A 17,639-nucleotide genomic window follows, 5' to 3' on the forward strand; every position below is an offset into this window, starting at 1 on the left:
CTGCTTCCACCTTCTGAGTTCTTCAGGCTCCTGTCCACGGCAGGGTTTAAAACATCCCTCCCCTTGTACCTAGCCCCAGATTCATTTGTATGTCCTTAAAATTATTTGACTGTGCTTACTCCTAAATCTCCCCTCTCCCCTCTCATCCCCCCGTGCATAGAGGTGGCATCATCAGGAAAGAGTCCAGTCCTGGTCAATAACTGCACTCCCGCCTGGCAGATAGAAGGACGTCTCGGAGCCTGGATGTCAGCTTTTGCGACACACATCAGGTGCCGCCCCTCTTAAGTGATGACCATCAGATACAGAGTTCAGCAACAGATATGGAGTATGCAGCTATATTAAAACATTTTTATAGACAAATAGAGGTCAACACAATGATTGCTTCCCCACTTTCTGCTCTTTGGGGTGAGCCCTGAGCTGCTTAGCCAGTAACCACCTGGCAGAGTCACCGGAAATGTCGCAAGCCAGATCTTCCCAGGCCACAGAGTCTTTTTCCTTCCTCCTCCTCCTTCCTTTTCTTCTCTTTCCTTTCTGTAGTAAGTGTCGCCTGTGGCCTGGGCTTCCAGCATGGTCACCTCCAGCACAGTGGTACCTGCCCTCGCCTCCCTCTGCTGCAGGCCCCTAGCAGCCCTCCCTGTCTCCTGGTTGGCCCTGGTTGGGAGGTCTGGGGGCCCCTGGGGGTCCTGCCCACACCTCTCTGTGACTGCACTGGCTGATGTGGCAGGACACAAGGCTGCCTTCCTCGAGGTCCCCAGAAGCACCTCCAGATGCCATTGCTTGCCTTGGGGGTATCCTGACAGATGGAATCCTGCCCCCGCCTGTGCCAGGTCAGGAAGGGACCATCCCTCATCTGCTCAGCCTCATCTCTACCTTCCTGTCTCTCTTCCTGTTTGATGTTCTTTCTTGTGTGGGCCTGTGTGTGTGTGTGTGTGTGTGTGTGGAGGGGTCTTTATATAGTTGTCTGCCTTCCTATATTTTTTTCTTTTTTTTGAAATGGAGTTACGCTCTGTCGCCTAGGCTGGAGTGCAGTGGAATGATCTCGGCTCACCGCAACCTCTGCCTGCTGGTTTCAAGCAATTCTCCAGCCTCGGCCTCCCAAGTAGCTGGGATTACAGGTGCCTACCAACAAGCCTGGCTAATTTTTGTGTTTTTTTAAGTAGAGATAGGGTTTCACCATGTTGGCCAGTGTTGGTCAGGCTGATCTTTAACTCCTAACCTCAGGTGATCCACTCACCTCGGCCTCCCAAAGTGCTGGGATTACAGGCATGAGCCACCACGCTCGGCCTTCCTGTATTTTTCTTTCTGTATTACGTCTTTATAATTTTTTCTGTTCTGTACTTTTTCATCTCTCTCTCTCTCTCTCTGGTCTAGATGAGTTCTTTCTGTCTGTCTGTTTTTCTGGGCTTACATAAGCACCTTTTACTCTTCTATCTTTTTAATTTTTCTGTGTTTTTCTGCCTTTCTGTATTCTTTGGTCCTTCCAAGTTTTCTCTTTTTTCTTTTTTACATTCCCCAGAAACAGATGTCGTTTTTATTTTTATTCCTGTATTTCTATCTATTTTTCCTTGTGTTGTTCTTTCCGTCTTGTTTCCTGGGTTAATTCAAGTGTCTCAACTTCCACTCTTCTCTCATGTATTTGCACTCCAAATGATCCCTCCCTTTCATCTTTAGATATTTTCTCTATTAAACTTGGTTTCCTCTACTTGACTTTGGGAAGAGGGTCCTCCCCTCTCCACCCACAGCCTCTCTTCCTGAGCTCTGAAATGCCCTCTTTCTGTACTGAGGGGCAGGTGTGGCAGTCCTCAAGGAGAGTCTCCCAGACGGCAAGGGGGCTGGGCCCAGCAGCCAGCGGCTCACTGGTGGATTCTGAGATAAGAATGTGGGATTCTTGGCACCTTTGCCCTAAACTGTGAACCTGAGCTAGAATTCCAAGACAGCAGGGTAAACAAATCTCCCTCAACATTCTGTTACATATGAGAAAAAGGAAATATGGGAGAAAGGATACAGAGGGCACCCTGATGTCCACAGTTTCCAGCTTGTTTCCTATGGAGAAAGAGAAATGCCCAGACAGGACTGTATCCTGGATTCAGGGGCCAGCTCCAGGGTTCTTGTCTGGTCTCTGAGATCCAGTGAAATGCTGAGCCTGGGTCAGAGTTTAAGTACAAGGTGCTTTCCTGCATTGGCCCACTCCTCTACCCTTCGCCCCTGCCACCCTTGCCTGTCCCAGCCTCCTCTGCACCAGAATCTCCCTTTGCTCAGAATGTGGCAGGTGGCAGTTCTGCAGGGTGGAGCAGGTGAAACAGTCCCTGTCTAGGGAGGCGTGCCCCTGAGGTGCAAGGCTGGAATTCACAACACATATTCCTAGAAAAGCACAATGCCAAAATGATCGATGGCATTGATAATGCTATGAATGGGTCCAGGAACCAGGACATACTGAGCACATTCCATGTTCCAGGCACTGCCCTGAAATGCTGTATAATAAAGAGATTCTGCTTTTATAGAGGAGTCTCAGAAGAGTTGTACAATATCTGTCCCTAGGTCACACATTGGAACCCAGATAAATATGGCTCCAAAGAATACGATCTGTCTGGCTCTCCTGGTCCCCAGGCCCCAACACAGCTGGTTCAGCACAGCTGCAATGAGAGCCCACATCATTGTTCACAAAGCGGGCTCCTACCAGACTGTCTCATTCACAGCGGCAAAAATATCATCTTTCCCGATGGTGCTTGGTGCAGGGGAGGGTCTCAGTAAATGTACATTCAAAGATACACACATGCACATGTGCGCGCGCGCGCACACACACACACACACACACACGGCTCCCCCTGTCCTGAACCGTATCCAGAGCACACGCCACTCTCTTGCTTCAGATATTTGTACATGCAATTCTCTCCACCAGAATACCCTCCACCACCTAACCACCTCCTCCCGGTTTCAAGAACGTAAGACACCTCATCAGGAAGTCCCCCACCAGCTCTCCATCCCCGGAGTGATTCAGGCATCCTCCTCTGAGCTCCCACCAAACTGGCATGTCCACCACAGAAACATTTGCCATGCTGCCATGCGAGCACTGCTCTGACCAGGGCAGGACTGCGACCACCCCAGCATCCAGCATGGCACAGGGAACCTGGTGAGGCAATGACCACGTGAAGGAAGCCACTCCCATAGACGGGTGGTGAGAGTAGAGATGGATGCACCAGGGAGCAGAAAGAAAGTGGATTCAGCCAGGCGCGGTGGTGGCTCACGCCTGTAATCCCAGCACTTTGGAAGGCCAAGGCAGGTGGATCACTTAAAGTCAGGAGTTCGTGACCAGCCTGGCCGACAGGGTGAAACCCCATCTCTACTAAAAATACAAAATTAGCTGGGCATGGTAGCATGTGCCTGCAATCCCAGTTACTCGGGAGGCTGAGGCAGGAGAATCACTTGAACCGGGGAGGTGGTAGTTGCAGTGAGTCAAGATTGTGCCACTGCACTCCAGCCTGGGCGATAGGGAGACTCCGTCTCAAAAAAAAAAAAAAAAAAAAAGAAAATGAATTCAGAGTAGATTCAGAGGGCAGAGAAATAGAGCAAATTCAGCAGAGAGGGTCAGCCACTCACTGCACTGCAGTCACGGGGCCTGCCAGGATCTCTGCAGCCTCTTCTTTTACCCACAGTCTTCCAAGCTCTGGTCTGGAGTCTGGCAATATAAGCAGACCCCCAAAGTCCATGCCTGGTGAAGACTCCACCATTTTTGTCACACACTAGAGTTCCAGGAGTGGGAACCTGTACGTGTTTGATTTGACCTGTTTCTGAAACTTTTCCCTGCTGAGGCTTAACTGAAATTGTCAGAACATGAAATCAATAGGGCCTTGGCAAAGGGCTTCTATAATTGAATATATTACTTTCCAATTTCTCCTCCTTCTTCCCTTTTGTGTCAAATGAAGAGTCCGGTTTTCATTACCGAGCCTTTCGGAATAGAAAATGATTGTTGGATGATCCATTCTCTTTGGTCATGTAGCATGCATTTGAACTCTACTCTCCTGAAACTGATCTTGGTAATTTCCAACAACAGATGTGTAAATAAATGTTTGATACTTTCTCCCTTTCTTAACAGTTTCCTCATTTTGCAAGTTCCTCCTTAACTGTCCTGGTATTTGGAGGAATAGAAAGGGGAAAACCAGGAGGCCTTAAATAGATTTTACAGGCACCAAAGCATGCATTTGGAGTACGGTCAGCTAGAAAGATCTTGTTTCAATAATATGATCTTCACGTTCAGCTGAAGACTATGTTATGGAACCTGACTGCCCTTAGTGACTGCTTAAAGCTGACATAAGGCAGAAAAATGTACATTTAATATGGGAAAGAAATTAGGCCTCAAGATCTTTGTTTCCTGAGTCTCTGCAGCAGCTCAGCTGGTGCTGGGGCCATGAGGCAGCTGCAGGAGGCATTCTAGGGGCTGCGAGTGGGAGGTGATGGGTATAGTATGCAGAAAACCCACCCCATGAGGGGTTTGGGGCAAATCCAGTGAAGAAGGGACTGGCAGGGGAAGCGCTAACCCCACTGCAATTTGGGGCTCCCTGGGGCTCTGTGTCTCCAACTCTACTGTGGCATCTCTCTTCCCAGCTTGGACTCCTCCCTCAGCTCGCTCCCCATCACAACATCCCAAGTCCCACCAACACCTCCCCAGGTGCTACCTGGGTAGCACCTCCTCCCCTCTGCTACCACCCAAGCTCAGGCTGCACCCTCACTCTTCTGGGCCCTTGGTTACTATAGCCTTAAAATGGTCACTCTCTCAGCACTGACTGCAGAAGCCTCGCCCTAGAACTCCCACGTGATCAGGCCATGACCTCTGCAGGGAAGGTAGAAATGGAAGGTCCACAGCCCCACAAGACTGTGGGCCCATCCGCCACCCCGTCACCCTGTCCGCCAGCCTCTCTAGCCTGTGACCAATGGGATACTGACACCTGCTTGACGCTCAGGATGAACTTGCCAGTCGCTCACTGATCCCTATGCCTTGTCTCAAAGGTCAGTCCCCCTCTCTGCCTGGGGATGATAGAACAGGGCATGCTCTGCCATTTGTCATTCCAGACTCAGTTCCAGTCTCACGGCCATCCCAGACCCTATGCACCAAGCCCACCCCACTGTACGTGCCTCCTCCCTCTCCACTGCTCCCTCCTCCATCCCCTCTCCCCGCACTTCCCCTGCCACCCTTCCCTCCCAGACAGAGTTCCTCAGGGACAGGAATTGTGTCTAAGTCATTCTCACACCCCAGAACTGGTAAGCAGCATTTTTTTAAAAGGACCTAGTCAGCAAAAATAAAAATGTTTACAGGTCATTTTGTTCCTTAATTTTTTATTTAGCTTTACATTTGAAGTTTCAACTAAGCATTTTTATGTATTTTACTGTAACTAAGGGACTTATATTTTTGGCTAAACCTTTAAGAATACTAAAACCCGCCCACTTTTTAGAATGTCAAGAAAATTCATGAATGTCTTTACAAGCGGCAGGGAGAGAGGTTTGAGATACTCGCCAGTAAGGACTGAAACAATATCAGGTATTAAACAACAACAATAATAACAACAACAATAACTAAACCAGAACCAGAATACCTAACTGCCCAAGGTGCTGGCAAGCAGGAGAAGGAGGGGCAGGAATCTGAGCGGGTCACCGAGAGCTGCCACATGGAATTCTAGGTCAGTAAGTGGCCATGGGTCTCCACCGCCAAGCTACTAAGCTGGCAAGCAGGCAGGCTGGAGTGAGCACTGCCCCCAGAGAAGGTGAAGGCATTGATAGGGATGGATCTGACTCCCCTCTCTCCCTTCTCTGCACCTCCTTCTCTGCTGTGTCCTAAACATGCATGTCACCTGCATGCTTGGTTCTAAACGCGTCCTCCCAATAAAGGCCGCTGCTCCCCACTTGGCCTCTAGTGGCAGAAATGTCTCCATCCTGCTGTGCTGCTGGCGGCAGGAAGCTGCTGCCGCTGCTGGGCTTGTGCAGAAATGGTGAGGGCGTATGGTCTGACAACTCTATGGGCTCCCTTTTCTCAGTTCTGCAGTAAGATTGCTGGTTATGTGGCAAGACAATGGGCTCTGAACGGCTCCTCGCTATGGCAGGAACTCAGCAAATGTCTGTGATCCCAGCTCACCACGAGAGCCTGCCCTCTGGCCTTGTGCAGACAGGGCAAAATGGAATAACAGGCTCATTTCTGCACACCCGAATACCAACATCTCCAGTAACGCCTCACCCCAGGGCAAGTCTGCTCCCTAATCAGGGGGAACTTCGAGAAACAGTAGTACGGTGTTCAGTCACTTACACCAAGTCAAACTCACTAGCAATTGGTGAAGGGTAAGCTAGAAAATGTCACTTCAGTTGTATGCTCTTCAGTCATGAGCCCAGAGCTCGTCACATGTCCCCATTGATTTGCCTGTTTCTGAAACTGAGCTCTGTCTTGTCCCCTTATCTTGCTGGCTGATTTGCCCAACTTTCATGACTGGCCCTACCTCACCACCTTGCTGGGCCCCTGCTTCCTGGGGTCCATCCTCTTCAGTGAATAGAATTTCCAGCCTCTCTAGGGCCCGTCTGCCTGTGTTCAAGGCCAGCCCTCCACTGCTAGCCTCTTCCCAGGCTTCTGTGACCCTGGCCACTGGTATAGATCACCCCCCCCATCTGTCGGTCACCCTGCTATCTGGATTCCATACTGCTGGCTGGCCTGGGCACCGACTGCCATTTTTCCATGTGACACTGAAAAGTGCCTAGCACGGGGCCTGGCCCGGGATAGATACATGGTGAGTGTGAGCTGTTGTCATTAGCCATTGCTTCTTCCCCAAGTAGGTGTATCAAGATTCAGCAGCTGAAGCCTGTTCTGAATTTCTAAATTTCCATTTTCACATGAAAGACAAAGTACCTATAATGCAAACAATCTGTCTGACTGCTTTGAGGACCTGTTTAAGTTATGATTGTAAATGTTTTCACTGAAGTAGAAAACACATACAGTCAGATGTGTAGCACACATAAGTCTTAAGTTTAAAGCTCCAGGAGTCCTTACATGTGCATAGGCCCATGGAATCACCCAGATCAAGATACAGGACATTTCCTATATCCTCTCTGAACTCCCCCACCAGGCAGTACCACCGTCTCCCCTCGGACTGTGAACACCAGATCACCATCAACTGGTTTGGGGTCAGGCACAGTGGCTCACACCTGTAATCCCAGCACTTTGGCAGGCCAAGGAGGAAGGACTGCTTGAGGTCAGGAGTTTGAGACTAGCCTGGGCAACACAGTGAGACCCTAACTGAAACAAAAATATTTTAAAAATTAGCCAGGCGTGGTGGCACATGCCCGTAGTCCTAGCTATTCAGGAGGCTGACACAGGAGGATTGCTTGAGCTCAGGAAGTTAAGGTTGAAGTGATCTATGATCATACCACTGCACTCCAGCCTGGGCAACAGAGTAAGATCCCATCTCTAAAACAATACAAAACAAAACAAAAACAAAACTAATTTCACCCCACCTTGAATGGCACATAAATGGAATTATACAGTATTCACTATTCTGTGTCAGGCTTCTTTCACTAAACGTAATTTCTAAAATCACATAAGTTGTTGCATGTGGCAGTAGTTTATTCATTTTTACTGCCAAGCAGTATTCCAATGTATGACATATATCACAGTTATTTATCTATTCTCATGTTGAACATTTGGCTTCCTGTTTCTGGTTTTTGGATATTATTAATAGAGCTGTTATGAGCATTCCTGTACAAGTCTTTTTGTGAGAATATGTTTTAATTTCTTGTGGCCAAATATCTAGGAAGGGAATTACTGGGTCATAGTATAGGTGTACTTTTAACCTTATAAGAAACTGCCACTACCTTCCAGAGTGGAGATTGCCATTTTAGATTTCAGACAGCCATTATGAGAGCTTTGGTTGCTTTGTAGCATAGACAGGATGGAGTGTTGTCAATCATTTTAGTTTAATCATTTCAGTGGGTGTGTCATGGTGTTTCATTGTGGTTTTAATTTCCATTTCTGGGATGACTAATAAAAATTAGGCAAAGTTGCATGTGCTCATTAACCATTCTTTTATATTCTTTTATGAAGTATCTTTTAAAGCTTTTTGGGCAATTCTTCCTGGGTTGTAACTATACATTATTGCATTGTAGGTGTTCTTTATATATTCTGGATGGAAGTGTTTTGCCAGATACAGCTATTGCAAATAATTTTTCCAAGGCTATGGTTTGTCTTTGTATGTTCTTAGTGCTATCTTTTAGAGAAGAAAAATGTCTACTTTTGGAAAAGATTCAATTTATCAAGATTTAATTTACCTCTTAGTACTTTTTGTGTCTTTCTGAGAAGTCTCAGTTTATGCCAACTTCCCAATGATATTCTCCTATGTTTCCTTTTGGGAAGTTTATAGTTTTTCCCTTTTACATTTAAATCTATAATCAATCTCAAATTAACCTTTGTGTATTATGCAGAAAATAAGGTCACAGTTAATTTAGTTAATTTATTTTCCACTTAGATATCTAGATGTTTCTTGCACTATTAAAAAATTATTTTCATCATTGAATTTCCTTCATACCTCTGTCAAAAAATCAAGTGAGCATATATGTGTGGGTCAATGTCTGGACTCTGTAGTGTTCCATTGATCTCTGTTTATCCTGATGCCAATACTGTGTCTGTATTATTGAAGCATTAACACAAGCTTTGAAATCAGGTAGTACAATCCCTCTACATTTCTTCAACGCTTTTTGAAGTTGTTTGGGTTATTTTGGGCCATTCACATTTCCATGTGATTGTCAAATGAGCTTGTGAGTTTCTACAAACATTTCTGTCAAGATTTTGCTTGAAACGGTGCTGAATCTACAGGCTAATTTGAGGAGGATGAACATTATGGCAATGTGGAGTCTTCCCATATACAAACACAGTGTACTTCTCCAGTTACTTAGGCTTGTTTCAATTACTCCTTGGGTGTTCGGTAATTTTTACTGTACAGATCTTGCATGTTTTGGTTTTACTATTAAATGTGTTCCTAAGAAACTCATGTTTTTAGTTGATATTGTAAATTAAATTTTATTTTCCAATTGTTTGATAACATATAAAACAAAATTTGTTTTGGATATTGAGTTTGTATCCTGTAGCCCTGTTTTGAGCTATTAGTTCTGGCAGTGTTTTGTTTTGTTTGGTAAAGTCTTCTATTTCTTTTTTCCTGTCTTGTTGCTCTGGCTAGGCCCTCCAATACAATGTCAAATAAAAGTAGTAAACTGGACATTCTTGCCTTGTTCTGTCTTTAGGAGAAAAATGTGTATATTTTTTTGTAGGTTCTTTTGTAGATATGCTCTCCAAAAATTGAGGAAATTCCTTTCTATTTCTGCTTTGCTGAGACTTTTCATCATGAGCTCATGTTGGATTTCATCAAATATATTTTCCCCATAATATAATCAGATTTTCTCTCCTTTGTTAATATTGTACATTTTATTGACATATTTTGAATATTAAGCCAACCCTGCATTCTTATAATAAACACCACTTTGTTATGATGTATTCTATTACGTATTTTCACCTATATTCATGGAGAATATTGTTTTGTAATTGTTTTCTTTGTACTGTACTTATTAATTTTGGTTATCAGTCTTACACTGGTTTTTGAAAGAGTTTTATGTAAGACTGATACTATTTTGTCTGTAAATGTTTGATAGAATTCAACAGTAAAACCATCCGGACTTGGAGCTTTCTTTGTGGGAATGTGTTCTTTACAAATTAAATTCATTTTGACTGAAACATTGCTATGGGAAAAAAAAGAAAAGAAAGAAAAGAAAAGATAAAAAGCAAATTAAATTCATTTAACATTTTTAGATCTTCCTTTTCTTTTTTTTTTCTTTGAGACAGGGTTTCACTCTGTCACCCAGGCTGGAGTGCAGTGGTGTGATCTTAGCTCACTGCAACCTCTGCCTCCGAGGTTCAAGTGATTCTCCTGCCTCAGCCTCCTGAGCAGTGGGATTACAGGTGCCTGCCACGGCACCTGGCTAATTTTTGTATTTTTAGTAGAGATGGGGTTTCACCATGTTGGTAAGGCTGGTCTCGAACTCCTGACCTCAAGCAATCCACATGCCTTGGCCTCCTAAAGTGCTGGGATTACAGGCATGAGCCACCATCCCTGGCCCCCATTTTTTTTTGTTAGCTTTTGAGAGCTGTATTTTTCCAGGAATTTATTCTAAGTTACTGAACTTATTTGCATTAAGTTGTTCATAATATTCTCATATTGTATAATGTCTGTAGTATGCGTTATGACATTATAATATCGGCTCTTTCACTCTTGATGTTGTTAATTTGTACTTTATCTTTTTTTCCTGATCAGTCTTGTTAGGGATCAAGCAATTTTAATAAACATTCCAAAGAACGAACTTTAGGCTTATTGTTTTTCTCTACAGTTTGTTTTCTATTTCATTATCTCTCTCATCTTTATTGTTACCTTTATTCTACTGATTTTGCTCTTCTTTTTCTAGCTTCTTAAGGTAGAAACTTGCATCATTTATTTAAAATCTTTTAAAAAATATTTTCTAAGATAAGCATTTCAAGCTATGCATTTCCCTCTAAGGATCCCTTTTACTGCACCTCACAAAATTTAGTATGTTGTGTTTTCATTACCATTCAGTTTAAAATATTTTCTAATTCCCCTCATGATTGCTTCTTTTATTCACAAGTTATTTAGACATGTGTTTCTTAATAGTCAAATATTTGGAAGACTTTCCAGATATCATTTTGTTATTAATTTGTAATTTAATGTATTGTCAACATAGAATACACTCTGTGTTACTTAAATCTTTTTAAAGATTATTGAGATTTGTTTTATGGTTAACACTGTAGCTCTGGGTATAGTTTTCAATAAATGCCTACAAATATCACGAAGACTGAAATAGATGATAGTGTTGTTCTCATCTTCTATACAGGCATACCTTGGAGATAGTGTAAGTCTGATTCCAGACCATTGCAATAAAGCAAATATGTCAATAAAGCAAGTCACACAAACTTTTTGGTTTCCCAGTACACATAAAAGTTACATTTACACTACAGTCTACTAAGTGTGCAATAACGTTGTCTAAAAAAAGTATGTACCTCAAAAAAATTACTTATTGCTAAAAAAATTCTAACACAGAATCATGAAGTTAGCATATGCTGTTGGAAAAACGACACCAAAAGGTCAGTTTAACACAGTGTTCCCACTAACTGTTAATTTGTAAAAAACACAACATCTGCAAAATGCAATAAAACAAAGCACAATAAAACGAGGTATGCCTATAGTCATAGTACATTTTTATCTACTTATTTCATCAACTACTGAATTTGTCTATTTCCTCCATGATTCTGTCAATTTCTGTTTCATCTATTTTAATCTCTATTATGGAGCATACCTGTTTAGAATTATTTTGTCTTCTTGATGAAATTATCCTTTAATAATCAAGAAATGACTTTCTGTATCCCTGGTAACACACCCTTGTTTTTTTTTTTTTTTTTTTTTTTTTAGACAGAGTCTCACTCTGCTGCCCAAGCTGGAGGGCAGTGGTGCAATCTTGGCTCACTGCAACCTCTGCCTACTGGGCTCAAGTGATTCTCATGCCTCAGCCTCCCAGATAGCTGGGATTACAGGTGTGTTACCACCACATCCAGCTAATTTTTGTATTTTTAGTAGAGACAGGGTTTTGCCAGATTGGTCAGGCTGGTCTCAAACTCCTGGGCTCAAGCGATCTGCCCACTTCAGCCTCCCAAAGTGCTGAAATTATAGGCATGAGCCACTGTTCCTGGTCCCTGGCAACACTCCTTGTTTTAAAGTTTCCTCTATCTGATATTAATACAGTCTCCTTCATGCTCAGTAATTGCATGCTACATCTTTTCCTGTCCTTGTCTTTCCACTCAAAGCATATAGAAGGCCCTTGCTTATTTTTAACCTTCTATAACAATGTTTGCCTTTTAATTAGAATGTTGGGGCCATTTACATTTAATGTAATTATTGATATTGTTGGGTATAAGTCTATCTTACCGCTACTTGTAGTCCTTCTCCTTTGATTTTTGTTTCTTCTTCCATGTCTTCTTTCAGATTAAGGGTTTTCCTTTTTGCCTCAGTCTACCTCCTATATTGCAATATATAGTCTTTACCTATAACAGTCTGCCTTGAATTAATATTATACTACTTCACATATTATGTAAGAATCTTATAATAGCATAATTCCATTTACACTACAACCTTTTATTGTTGCCATACATTTCACTTTTATAGATGCCATAAACCCTAAATAATTGTAATTATTTTGCTTTAAACCGTCAATTGAATTCTAAAAACCTTAAGACAAAGAAAGTAGTGCTTAATATTTCCTTATATATTTAGCATTTTCAGTGTTCTTCTTTACTTTAGATCTGCATTTTCTATTTACTTTCATTTCGTTTAGCTTAAAGTACCTTCCTTAGCATTTCTTGTAGTATAGGTCTGCTGGTGACAAATTCTATTACTGAAAAAGCTTTTATTTCATTTTAATGCGCGTACACACACACACACAGCTGGATTCAGAGGTCAAGGTAGATTCCTTTTTGCTTTCAGCAGCACGGTAAAGATATCTTTCAATTGGCCTTTGGCTATACAGTTTCTAATGAAAAGTGAACCATCATTCTACCATGATTTTCTTGCATCTAATGTTCTTTGTTCTCTTCTAACTTTTAAGATTTATTCTTTCTATTTAGTTTTCAGCAATTATACTATGATGTGCTCTTATTTTTATATTTGTTTGTTTTTCAGCCTCTCCTGCTGGAATCTTTAATTTATGTGCTGTCATTGTTGATAAAAATTTTAAAAATATTTGGCTAATCCTTTTTCTATGCTATTCTCTCTCTCATCTCCTTCTTAGACTCCAATTACATATATGTTGGAGTATGTGTTACTACCCCACGGGTCATGGGGGCTCTGATTATTTTATCAATATTTTTCTTTCTGTCCTTTAGTTCAAATGATTTCTATTCATCAGGTTCACTGACACTTTTCTTTGTTTGCCCAGCGTGTTGTTAATCCCAATCATTTTTTTTTATTAATACTATTGTATTTTTCAATTCTAGAATTTCCATTTGGTTTCCTTTTTCACATAGTTCAAAAATCTCCTCAAATTTCCTCTCTCTTCATCCTTTTCATTCATATGTTCCACCTATTCTTTAATAAATTCATATTTTTTAAAAGCCCTTGTCTGCTAATTTCAGTATCTGGGAATTCTGGGGTCTTCTTCTCTTGATGATTTTTCTCTTGACTGTGGATCATGTGTTCCTATTTCTTCCCATACCTGATAATATTTAATTATCTACAGGACGCAATAATGCTATTGACTCCAAATCCTGTTGACGTCCTCTAAAGGGTATTGAGTCTTAATCTAGGTTGCAGTTAAAACACTAGCAAATAAACTTGAATTTATAGAGGCTTGATTTTATGCTTTGTCAGGAAGAATATATTTTGGCTTGCCTTTAGCCTCTTTTGGTTGTAGCTTCAGTCCTTAGGCAATCCTTTTCCTGAGACCTAGTTTTACTCCTAAGGCATGGCCCTTCTGGGATTTCAATGAAAAGACCATTGAGCTTACCACACCCCTCTAACTACAGATTCAGACTAAAAATTCTGACTCCCGTGTGGTGGGCAACAGTTGAATTCTTTGTTCAGCTCTTTAAACCGTCCAACTTAAAAACCCTTGAGCTCTTTAGCATCTTATCTACTCATGGATATTCCAGGGATCAGTCATGGATTTGAGTGGTATTCATACATGTATTGTGAAGCTTCCCTCTCTGTGGCTTCTTTCTTTTTGGGATGTTCCTCCTTTGTTTTCACTAATCTTGGCAGTCTCAAACTCCATTTTCTTTTTTTCTTTCTTTTTTTTTTTTTTTTTTTTTAAGACAGAGTCTCGCTCTGTCGTCCAGGGTGGAGTGCAGTGGTACAATCTTGGCTCACTGCAACCTCAACCTCCCAGGTTCACGCAATTCTCCTGCCTCAGCCTCCTGAGTAGCTGGGATTACAGGCACACGCCACAAAGCCAAGCTAATTTTTGTATTTTTAGTAGAGATGGGGTTTCACCATGTTAGCTACGCTGGTCTTGAACTCTTGACCTCAAGTGATCTGCCTACCTCGGCCTCCCAAAGTGCTGGGATTACAGACGTGAGCCACGATGCCTGGCCTCAAACTCCATTATCTGACTTCCTAAAACAATACTGAGGCTTTCATGAAATAAGTTTATCTTTAACTTAAGTGAAGGGAAAGGCTTTTTCTAACTGTGAGTTAGACTCTAGATGCAATAAAAAAATAGACTACTGCATTTGACTATATTAAAAAATGTTAAAAAGTTTGCACGGCAAACATGAACAAAGTCAAAAGACAAGTGACAAACTGGGAGAAAATTTTTTCAATATACAAAAGGCTACACTTCTTAATGTAGAAAGTACTCTTAAAAATTGATGGACCAAATACCAAAACCCTATGGAAAAATGGAAAAATAATATGAGCAGACAATACATTGAAAACATACTAAAATGGCCCTTGTACAGACGAAAAACTGTTCAAAAGCACTCACAATTAGAGCTACATGAAGTTACCATTGATCACCTATCAAACTGGCAAAAATGGAAAAGTATGAGAATACATTCTATTGATGAGACTTTGAGGAAACAGACTTCACTCAGTGGAATGAAAACTGTACAAATCCTCTGGAGGAGAATTTGGCAATACCTAAAAGAACTACAAATATACTTACCTTTGAGCCTAACAACTATATTTCTAGAAACCTATCCTGAAGATATAATTCAAACAATACTAAAATTTATATAATAAGGCTATTCACTGTAACGTTGTTTGTAATGACCAAATGTTGGGAGGAAGGATTAAATACACAAGAGAGGGGTGGAGTAAGCTACAGTATATCCATAATGTAGATTCTTCCGTGGCTGCAAAAATGAAAGAAATACAGGAAGGATAACCCAGAAACTAAAGATATCTTGCCACCTACATGGGGTGTATGGGAAAAAAGGGAAGCGATGGAAAGGGGGTAGTTGACACTTTTGCGTATAGCATTGAATGTTAGAAACTTAGCAATATTTCACTTAGCCAAAAAAAAAAAAATGATTAACTAAAAGCAACCAGGATATAGAGGAAACCCAAAGTAAAATGCAAGTAGTTACAAATGAACCTAACTTGTTATAAACAACAAAACCACACGAAAGGGAGGAGGAAAAAAAGGGCTAATTAAAGAAACTTTGGAAATACCGTTTTGACTAGATACTGTAAGGTTAAATTCACTAAGAAAAATACTGTATTCTAGTTAGTAAATTGTTCTCTCATCAGCGTATGACTTAGCAATCCTGAAACTACTTGGTGTGTACACAGGGAATGAGCAAATAAGTAAACATATAGTAGACAATGAAAGCCAGGTTTCCACTTTCTCAGAGGAGAACGTCTGAAATAGGAGAGAGGGTAGGCTAGAAAAAAGCCCTGTTGTTTGTACTGGAATCAGAGTTATCAGTATAAACTCATGATTTCTAATATACATGCATCCAGATCTGTGTGCAAATGTGTGAGTTAATATATGTGAGTTTACTTCATAGCTTTGGGTAGGCCTAGAAGCAGCAACAACTCAGTAGCAACGAGCACACCCAGTGACCAGATGTTGGTTTTTAAATACCATTCTCTAGGAAGAAGAACCAGCTTTCCTTGGAGAAATGATTGACTACAGGACTGGCAGGAAAACTACAAGATGAGAAATAAAGTAAGGAAGTACTCAAAAAAGGATACAGGCACTTCAAAGGGACATAGGGGCCAACCTGAAGGAGCTCTCAATGTTAAAGCTTGGAACAATTTGAGCAAGAAAATAAATAAATGATAATATTGGATTGTAACCCAAAGCATAAAATAAATATCTGTGACTGCATGCTGATATAAATCATAACTAATTGAATAAATAAATAACTGGGGGAGAAGAGACAACTCACGCTTCCAATTAATAAAGTGGTAGGAATGAGGAAAACAGAAAATCCCCACTAGGCCAACACCACAGTATTAATTGTTTCCAAAAAGATTCATTGATGGATACTAAAAATAATAGGTAAAAGTTTGAGGAAAAATAGGGTATGTGCATATTCAAATATCAGTTCTATCTTTGCCCTTGGTGACTGTACTGCCTTGAAGAAACCATTAGCTTTCTCGATCCTAGGTTGCCTATCTGTAAATGAGTAGGTTGCACTATGTGACTCCCAGGGTCCCTTCCAGCTCTCACACGCCCATGGGAATGACTGTACTTTCCACATACTTATTAGGAGTGTAACTTCTTCTTCCTTTTCCTTATCTTTGCTTCCCCTTCCTTCTTTCCTTTCCATTCTCTTCCACAACAGGATTCCCTAGGAAGAGAATTTAAGGATGCTCTCTATGAGAAAAAAGATGGAAAAAGAAGTGAAGGAAAAAGAGAAAATGCAATTCCTAGTATTAACTGGTGTCTGGGTTGTTAGGCAGTAAAAAAGAGAGAAAGACAGCCCAGTGCAGCGGCTTATGCCTGTAATCCCAGCACTTTGGGAGGCTGAGGAGGGCAGATCACTTGAGGTCAGGAGTTTGAGACCAGCCTGATCAACATGGCAAAATCCCATCTCTACTAAAAATACAAAAATTAGCCAGGCATGGTGGTGCACACCTGTAATCCTAGCTACTTGAGAAGCTGAGGCAAGAGAATAGGTTGTACCCATGAGGTGGAGGCTGCAGGGAGCCATCATCGCGCCACTGCACTCCAGCCTGGGTGACAGAGCAAGACTTATCTCAAAAAAGAAAAAAAAAAAAAAAGAGGGGAAACAACACAAAACAAAACAAGAACATTCCTACGACCAGCCACAACAAAGAGGGAAGTGCCAAGCTAAGGCTTGGGAGCACTGTACTTTTGGGAGGTGGTTACCATTAGCCATAGATGTTTCTGCTTATACACTCCTAGGTCTCCCCAGACCGCCAGCTATCCCTTCCTGAACCACCACGCATAGCTTCCTATGACGTCGTCCTTTCCCTACCTCTGGAGTTTCAGTGTTTTAACCCTAATCTCTCACTGAGTAATGGGAATATGTTCCCCCTATACAGGACTTTCGAGTCCCAGTGAGCAAAGAGGGAACCTCACTTTTACACGAGGTGACCTTTGCACAGGCAGCCATTGACGCTCTGAAGATACAAAGACAGCCCCTCCATCAGGTCATCTTCCTAACTCAACTCAACCACAGGAATAAGAAGATGCATCAAGCTCTATGGAAACTATGAGCTCAGAAAATCTGGTTACTAATTTTATTTCCTGTCTTTGATGATCTGTCTCTGGAATAAAGCTCTTGATATTTCTGTGCCATGAGATTGTTGTAAAACATCTGTCATTTAGACTGCTGTATTGGTTTTTAAAACGTAACAAACACAGAGTGGCTGCTCTCACTCTTCGTTCCCTGCCCCTACCCTCAACATCTCAGAGCAGTACAAACCGACCAGCACTGGATTTTCTCCGTCTGAGTCCATCATCAATGGCATTTCTGAGTTCCTCTAGATCTACGAGCTACCACCTGACCAAAGCTATTGGATCAAGATCCCTGATTGGTGGACATCCTGTTGGTGATTTTCCAAGGCACTTGATATGCGTGTGCC

At 41.8% G+C, this 17,639-nt stretch overlaps 1 protein-coding gene across 12 annotated transcripts in view; it reads right to left on the bottom strand.

Moving 5' to 3' along the window:
- LOC105471812 (acyl-CoA oxidase like) overlaps window positions 1-17,639 on the bottom strand; it is a 382,094-nt gene that overhangs the window by 79,140 nt on the left and 285,315 nt on the right. The window contains exon 14 of one of the 12 annotated variants that reach the window (XM_071077114.1): window positions 11,472-16,404. The exons of the other annotated variants lie outside the window; for them this stretch is intronic. The gene's annotated coding sequence lies outside the window, so the exon portion shown is untranslated. Of the gene's footprint in view, window positions 1-11,471; window positions 16,405-17,639 lie in introns of those variants that run through there. 12 annotated transcript variants of the gene reach the window in all.

This window comes from Macaca nemestrina, chromosome 13, assembly GCF_043159975.1.
Source record: "Macaca nemestrina isolate mMacNem1 chromosome 13, mMacNem.hap1, whole genome shotgun sequence".
Lineage (NCBI taxonomy): Eukaryota > Metazoa > Chordata > Mammalia > Primates > Cercopithecidae > Macaca > Macaca nemestrina.